We start from the raw sequence: 8886 nt of genomic DNA on the forward strand, positions 1-8886 counted from the left end.
ATTAGAGATCTAAGAAAAAACATACAACTTAATTTAAAATTAGTTTTTACTTCAGAGTAGAAAATAAGAGCATCATTTGAGCATCCTTAAGTTTTCTTTTCTCCATCTAACCAAATGCTTTATAAACAGCTTTATATATATTTCAAGGCAAAATATCTGTGCTCTTGTTTCCATACCATTCCTTCCTAATTTCTTCTATTTTTTGTTTGTTTGTTTGCTTGTTTTAGTTTTTTTTGGGTTTTTTGGAAATCATGCACTCCCCCCTCCTTTCACTTCACCAGCTCTAACTCTGAAAAACAAATAACTATAGTTTATCAGATTAGTTATAAAGATATTACTATAAACCATATAAATTGTATGCAGGGTCTAGTCCTAACACATGTAATATAAATTTACAAAATGACACTACTGTTAGAACTATTTCAAACACGTATCTGAGTATGTGGCTCCAGCCTGCTTAGAGAGGCTAAGATAGAAGTAGAATAATGAATGAGTCACAAGTTCTGAATTACTAAAAGGTAGGGAATACCAAGAAGCAGTCCTCTTGGGTTCCTACAACTTGAATAATTCAGTCAAGCTTGGGATTAATAATCATAAACCTCTAAGCAGTTAAGAACCATGGTAGCTGTTGGTGCTATTTAATAAGAATTTCTGGCTTCCTGTTATTCAAACACACTCCCTACACTTTTCTCTTTGGGTGAAGCTATATGACCAGTTTTGGCCAAAGAATTGTGGATGGAATGACTCAAGTAATGTTTGGTCAGAGTATTTGAATGTGGGTGTAAGACCCTCTGGAGATCTTTTTTCTTCTGTCACTTTGATTGGCAATATTTCAGGTAGTGGCTGCTTCATTAATTGGGTTCTGAAAGTAAAGTTGAATCATTGCAGAGCACCTAGACTCTCTGTGACAAATACCTTGTCTAAGGGTACCCATTAAGTACGAATATAACTGTATACAAAAGACTAGAAGAAAATTCACCAAGTGGTATCATTAGTAACTGTTAGGTTGGAAAGTTGTAAGTTTATTTTTTTCTTATTTTTCCAGTTCTTAATTTTCCAAATTATATTTAATGGTTATAACATCCCTCTTATTAGAAAAAATGTAGTTTATTTTAAATATATGTGTTCTCTTAATGTTCTTGAAATTGTAGCAGTTTGCTAAATTAAATAAGAGTTATATAGTAGACATCTATTTTATATTGTGTGCTCTTTCCATATTCTTTCAGGAACAGTCCCTTATCTACTTATCTACTTGAAATCATTTGTGGGACCTTCATACTCTTCTTCTACCAAAATAGGCAGTTTATTAGTCACAGTCTCCAAAGAAACAGAACCAATAGGATGTATCTATATATGGAGAGAGAGGGAGAGAGAGAGAGAGAGATTTGAGAAGTGGTTTACATGCTTATGAAGGCTGGCAAGTCCAAATCTGCAGGGTAAGCCAGCAGTCTGGAGACCCAGGGGCGAACCAGTGTTACAGTTCAAGTCTGAAGACTGTCTACTGGCAGAACTCCTTTTGCTTAGGGGAGGTCAGTCTTTGTTCTATTAAGACCTTCAACTTATTGGATAAAGCTCACTCACAATATGGAGGGCAACCTGCTTTATTCAAAGTCCACTGATTTAAGAATTATAAGTCAATTGATTTAAGAATTAATCTCATCCTAAGAACACCTTCATAAAAATATCCAGATTAACGTTTGGCCAAATATCTGGGTACTGTGGTCCAGCTAAGTTTATATGTGAAAGCAACCATTGCTATTAACTGTGGCTATCAAATCACAACTCCTTTATCCCCTGGTAATTAGATCAGGATTACATGTACCTGAAGTGGAACCAAGGAGAGTTCTTCCTTGAGAACTAATATGAATACCAGGATCTTTTCAGGATTTCTCTTTTTGAGTTCCTAAGTTGTTAAAGCTTGTAAAATCTAGGATCAATCTTTCCCACCCTCCTCAGAATGAAGTAAACCCAGCATGGGCTATAGATGCTTAAGGAGAAAGATTCCTGATAATATTGTTTAAGCTGATAGATCTAGATGTAACTTAAGCCACTGAAATATTGAGACTGTTTATGATGTAACATAAACAAGTCATTTGGACAAATATTTTATTAACCAATAGACTTTTTTTTCATACACTTGTTAGAGTTGGGTTTCTGTCACTTGTCATCATCAAAGAGGCTTAAATAGAGCACTGACTTAATGTAACTATTTCTGCCTTAATAAAGTCATGGGGGAGCTACCAGTCAGAACATGGAGTAATATTTATTATTGCAGGATAAAATCTCAGTGTTGACACTGCCTGTCTCATATCTACATTAATTAGTAAAATACTGACATTGAATCCCTGTACTATTTGTGGTGTTAAGACCATGAGATCTGCCATTTGAATCCTTTTGTGCACTGAAAATACCAGAGAATCCCCATTTGAAAAACTATAGCTTATTAATTCTCTTTACTACATAAGATATTAGTCTTTCTATCAAAGAACAACTTACAAAATTATTTTGAATTATTCATTTTAAAAATATTTAGGTTATTTAAAATATTTACCTGTTATTCCTAGGCAGCACCCACACATTCTGTGTCCTCTTAAAATAAATGGCATTGAGAAAACAGTTGATTATGTTACTACTAATCTATAGAAACTCAAGTGTAACAAAACAGTAACCACTGTTACATGCAGAGTTTGCAAATTAAAGCATAATATACCAGCTGTGTCTGAAGATTCAGGAAACAATAGGTCAGCATTTGCCAGTCATTAAGAAATGACTTGTAAAACACAGCATTATTCCAGAACCACCCAGTGAATGATTATTATACACAAATTGAGAAAGGCAAGTTATAGACTATTGAAAATTATAATAAGAATAACTTTAATAATAACAGTAAAGTACCTTTTGATTACTCATTATTCTAATATTTATTGTAACATTGGACTCTCACAATAACTGTATTTCATAGGTAAAATAAGTTTCTTGCCTTAAGACCTTCTTTTCCCCACATATGAAACCATATCACTCATATCTATACCCTGAAACAATTCTGTCTTTAGTCAGTAGTTAGAGTTTAAGGAATTGTAGTTCAAAACCAGTCCTGCAGGGTCTCAGATCAACCCAGTGGCTACTCCTGCTCTATCTCTATTATGGGACATCTGTTTTCTACTTATCAAGTTCCATCTCAACCAGTTCAGTTTCCTGACTTGCCTAACACCATGGTATAACCTTTTTCTTGCCTTGATTCTTGAGGGACTAAACCCCAGCCCTCTACGTAGGCTTTTGCTGCCTGGAGCCAAATCTTCTTGATGTCCCTAGCACAGTGGTATAAAGCATGGAATTTGGAATAAGAATAAGGTAAATTTGCATTAGACATTTGAACACTTTGTGTATGTGTCTTCTCATCTGTAAAATAACAGTAGTTTTAGTCTCACAATTTTTTTTGAAGGAGATGATACTTCTATTGTGCTTAGTGTAATACCTGGTATAATAAGGCATTATTATATTAATAATTAATTATTAATTGCAAATACTAGCAATAGTAGCAGTTTACCATTTTCATCCTTTATCTATGTACTATCACTATAGTTTACTGCTTAGTGTTTCTTATGCCAACCATTTCATCGGCCTGTTACCTTTTATGTGTTACCATATTTACTGGATTATATATGTTCATATTTTATCTTAATGAGCTGTCTTGAATTAATATAGTCTAGCTCCACACTAACCCAACTCACTGAATATGCTGTATTTCAAACTCTAGCTTCTCTGGACTATTACATAGCTTACTTCAAATTGAAGGTTTATAGACATTATAAATAAGAACTTAGGAAAATATTTGATATACCTCTATCTATCTATACATATACACTTGTACATATAAGCATAAGGATATTAACTCATGTATACTTAAGTTGAATATAAATGAGTCCTGAATTTATTAGAATATTGTAGGCAAAGAATTATTTTCTCTTTTTAATTTAATGTACTGGAACCTGCATACTTCTTAAAATGCAAAGCACAAGAAGTTAAAAATTAGCCTTATAATACCCTGAAAGTTCAAGCAAATAAGATTATTATTCTTATTATTCTTCTTATTATTATTATACTTCAAGCAAATAAGATAAAAAGTGTAACATGTTAAATATAAAAGTTTCCTTAGAAATAATTTAGTCTCTTTAAGAATAATATAATTATTAGTATATATTCAGATCCAACCATCAAATTCAAATCACTGGTCAGTTTAATTCATTTACAGAATTAAACAGAATTAAATAAAATGCAGATTTTATAGACATTTTCTAAGTTCAATCAAAATATGTTAAAGGAAAATCCTTAAACTATATAACAAATCTTTAAAAACTGCTTTAAGAAAGCTTTCCTATAATACCCTGGGGTTCATTCAATAGGAAGCTTTTATGATTCCATATTTATAAAGAATTGTCATTGTTGGGGATTGAACTGATCCTTCCAAATATCTCTTTAAAAACCATATTTCCAAGTAATTAAGCCAAAGTTTCTAAAAGCTGTAAGTTTAGTATTTTGTTAACTTTTCTGGAAATAATTCTAATATATACTAAAGTTCCTGCTTTCAGAATTAATGTGTAACAAAGTTATCATAACCTTCCATGTACTCTTCTAGTGCTATTTATCTCAAAATGGAAAGAAGACCCTAAGCCACTTTGGCCTAATTTATTTTTACAAAATATTTCCAATAAGTGCTATATCTCCCAACGTAGAATAGATAATGATTGTTCCATCAATCTGGTTTTTCTGTATCTACATAATAATATTCAGAGATACATGTGATGTACAAATGTACATGGAAAATTGAAATTGTAGTTGGATAACCTACAGTTGTCTTCTAAAATATACAAGTCAATATAATTCTCCTTCCCTCTTCTTCCCATTTGGTATGTTTCCTGTAGTGGTCCTTGCTCCTCCAGATTAAATTGTGATTTCTGTTAGGGAGCCCACAACTCCACCATTTGTTATCCTATTGTCATGTTTGGTGGCATCAGTAGCAGGAGCATAGTGAATTGAAGCAATAGTGGGAATACAATATTCATCAGTGAATTCTGCTATGGCAAATTAGTTGGGTCAGTAATATTGTCATTATTATGTATAATGGTAGAAGTTTTTATTAATTGTTCATTTGATACTTGTCATTTACCCATCATCAAGAAAGAGTATATAGATATATAATTGGAAGTTCTAAAGCAACACTGTTTAAAATGTGAAGACAAACTAAGGATTATGATTGAAAATAAGGTAACTTGGAGACAACAGATCCTATTGACCATGTGACTTCATGAAACAAAAGTTGAAATATGATATAAAGTAAATAATCTCTGTAAGGGCATAATCACCACGAGGATATTTTAGTGTCCATTTAAGATATTTTTTAGAGATGAAATAAATATTGATGTAGTTTGGGTTGTGTTCAGAGTAAGAAAAGTGTAATTTTCCTCAGTTTGGGCAGACTATCATTGATTTTGACATGGGCACCATAGGAATTTTCTCTGAAGCTGGATCTCCAAAAGTTCCTGTTGGCTACATTCAATATTTTGTGTAGCAACATGGCAAAGCTCTTGAGAGTATCCCAATTCATAAATACACCTGATTGACTATATGATAAGACTTTGTCTCCCAGAATGTATCCTTGTGGCCCTGAAGAGCTCATAGATACTGCTGGGCAGGTATCTACTGCTACCATGTGGTAGGCTGGGCCAGAAAGTTGAAACATTTTCATGTCAGATAACCTCCAGGGGATTATCTCTACTACATCCCTGTGATTGTTAATTTTTATACAGCTTTATTGAGATAAAATTGATATACAAAATGTGGACATATTTAATGTTTACAAGTTAATGTTTGTACATATACAAACATCCATTATATCGTCACTACAATCAAGGTAATAGACATTTCCAATACCTCCCAAAGTTTCCTTGTATGTGTGTGTGTGTGTGTGTGTGTGTATGTGTGTTTTAGTTAGAACACTATTTGCCCTCTTGACAAATTTGAAGGTCATAATACCGTTTTGTTAACTATAGGCACTGTGTTGTACAACAGATATTTAGAACACATTTATCTAGCATTACTCAAATATCATATCCATTAAGCAACAACACTCCATTTACCCAACTCCCCAGACTCTAGCAAACACTGTTGTATTCTCTGCTTCTTTGAATATACTATTTTAGATAACTCATATAAGTGGAATCACAGCATATTTGTCATTCTGTGACTGCCTTATTTATTTCAGGTACTGTCCTTCATGTTCATCCATGTTGTCACAAATGATAAGATTTCCTTCTTGTTTAAGGCTGAATAATATTCCATTATATGTGTATACCACAACTTCTTTCCACATGCATCTGATGATAGCTATTTAGATTGTCTTCATATAATGTATATTGTGAATATTGTGATGAACATTGGATGCAGCAAAAACAGTACTATGAGGGAAGTTTATTGTACTAAACAGCTACATTTATAAAAGAAAAAAGATCACAATTAAACAACCTAACTTTACACCTAAAGGAAGCAAAAAATAAAGAAAAACTAAGCCCAAAGTTAGCAGAAGGAAGGGAATAATAAAGGTCAGAGCAGAAATAAATGAAATAGTTTAGGAAAACAATAGAAAAAGCCAGTGAAACCAAGTGTTGGTTTTCTGAAAGATATACAAAATAGCAAAACCTTTAGTTAGACTAAGAAAAAAAGAGACAAGACTAAAGTTAATAAAATCAGACATATCATTTGCTGTGCAAAATCTTTTAAGTTTCTTGTTTTAATTTTTTATTTTCTTTACTCTAGGAGGAAGACCAAAAAAAATCTTACTGTGATTTATGTCAAAGAGTGTTCTGTCTATGTTTTTCTCTAAGACTTTTATAGTCTCTGGCCTTACATTTAGGTATTTAATCCATTTTGAGTTTATTTTTGTGTATGGTGTAAGGGAGTGTTCTAATTTCATTCTTTTACATGTAGCTGTCCAGTTTCCCCAGCACCACTTATTGAAGAGACTGTCTTTTCTCCATTGTATATCCTTGCCTCCTTTGTCATAGATTAGGTGGCCAAGGTGCATGGGTTTATCTCTGGGTTTTCTCTCCTGTTCCATTAACCTATATTTCTGTTTTTGTGCCAGTACCATAATGTTTTGATCACTGTAGATTTTTAGTATAGCAAAGGAAACTATGAACAAAACAAAAAGATGACCCTCAGAATGGGAGAAAATATCTGCAATTGAAGAAACTGACAAGGGGTTAATCTCCAAAATATACAAACAGCTCATGCAGCTCAATATCAAAAAAAGAAATAACCCAATCAAAAAATGTGTGGAAGATCTAAATAGACATTTCTCCAAAGAAGACATACAGATGGCCAAAAAGCACATGAAAACTGCTCATCACTAATTATTAGAGAAATGCAAATCTAAACCACAATGAGGTATCACCCCACACCAGTCAAAACAGCCATCTTCAAAAAATCTACAAACAATATATGCTGGAGAGGGTGTGGAGAAAAGGGAACACTCCTACACTGTTGGTGGGAATGTAAATTGGTACAGCTACTATGGAGAACTAAAAATAGAATTACCATATTACCCAGCAACCCCACTCCTGGGCATATATTCAGAGAAAACCATAATTCGACCAGATACATGCACCCTAATGTTCATTGCAGCACTATTTACAATAGCCAGGACATGGAAGCAACCTAAATGCCCATCAACAGAGGAATGGATAAAGTAGATATGGTACATAGATACAATGGAGTATTACTCATCCATAATAAAGAACAAAATAATGCCATTTGCAGCAACATGTATGGACCTAGAGATTGTCATACTGAGTGAAGTAAGTCAGAAACAGAAAGACAATTTCATATGATATCACTTATACAGGGAATCTAAAAAAAAAGGTACAAATGAACTTATTTACAAAGTAGAAGTAGAGTCACAGATGTAGAAAACAAAGTTATTGTTACCAGCGGATAAGGGGGAAAGGTATAAATTGGGAGACTGGGATTGATATATACACACTATTATATATATAAAAGAGATAACTAATAAGAACCTGCTCTGTAGCACAGGGAACTCTACTCAATACTCTGTAATAACCTATATGGCAAAAGAATATAAAAAAAAGAAAAGAAGAGGGGATATATGTTTATGTATAACTGATGCAATTTGCTGTACACCTGAAACTAACACAACATTGTAAATCAACTATACTCCAATAAAAAATTTAAAAAACAATAAAATCAGACATGAAAGGGGAGCTGTTATAACTGATAATACAGAAGTAGAAAAGGATTATAAGCAGTTACTATGAACAATTATACACCAAAAGTTGGATAATCTAGTTAGAAGAAATGGATACATTCCTAGAAACATACAACTTACCAAGACTGAATCATGAAGAAACAGAAAGTCTGAACAGACCAATGTGATTGAATCAGTAACCTAAAACCTCCCAACAAAGAAAAACCCAGGACCAGAAGGCTTCACAAGTGAACTATAACAAATATTTAAAGAAAAATTAATGCCAGTTCTTCTCAACCTCTTCCAAAAATTTGACGAGGAAGAAACCCTTCGAAACTATGATGGTTAATTTTATGAGTCAACTTGGCTAGGCCATGCTATCCACAGTACCCAATTTGTGGTCAAACACTGGTCTAGATTTTGCTGTAAAGGTATTTTTAAGACGTGATTAACATTTAAGTAAGTAAGCTTTGAGTAAAGCAGATTGCCCTCCACAAATTAGGTAGGTCTCATCCAATCAGTTTAAGGCCTTAAAGAAAATAAGATGTTAAGTCCCCTGAAGACAAAGGAATTCTGTCTTTGGACTGCTGCAACATCAGCTGGTGCCTCAGCCTTCAGCCTTCTGA

The sequence above is a fragment of the Hyperoodon ampullatus genome (assembly GCF_949752795.1).
Source record: "Hyperoodon ampullatus genome assembly, chromosome: 2".
NCBI lineage: Eukaryota > Metazoa > Chordata > Mammalia > Artiodactyla > Ziphiidae > Hyperoodon > Hyperoodon ampullatus.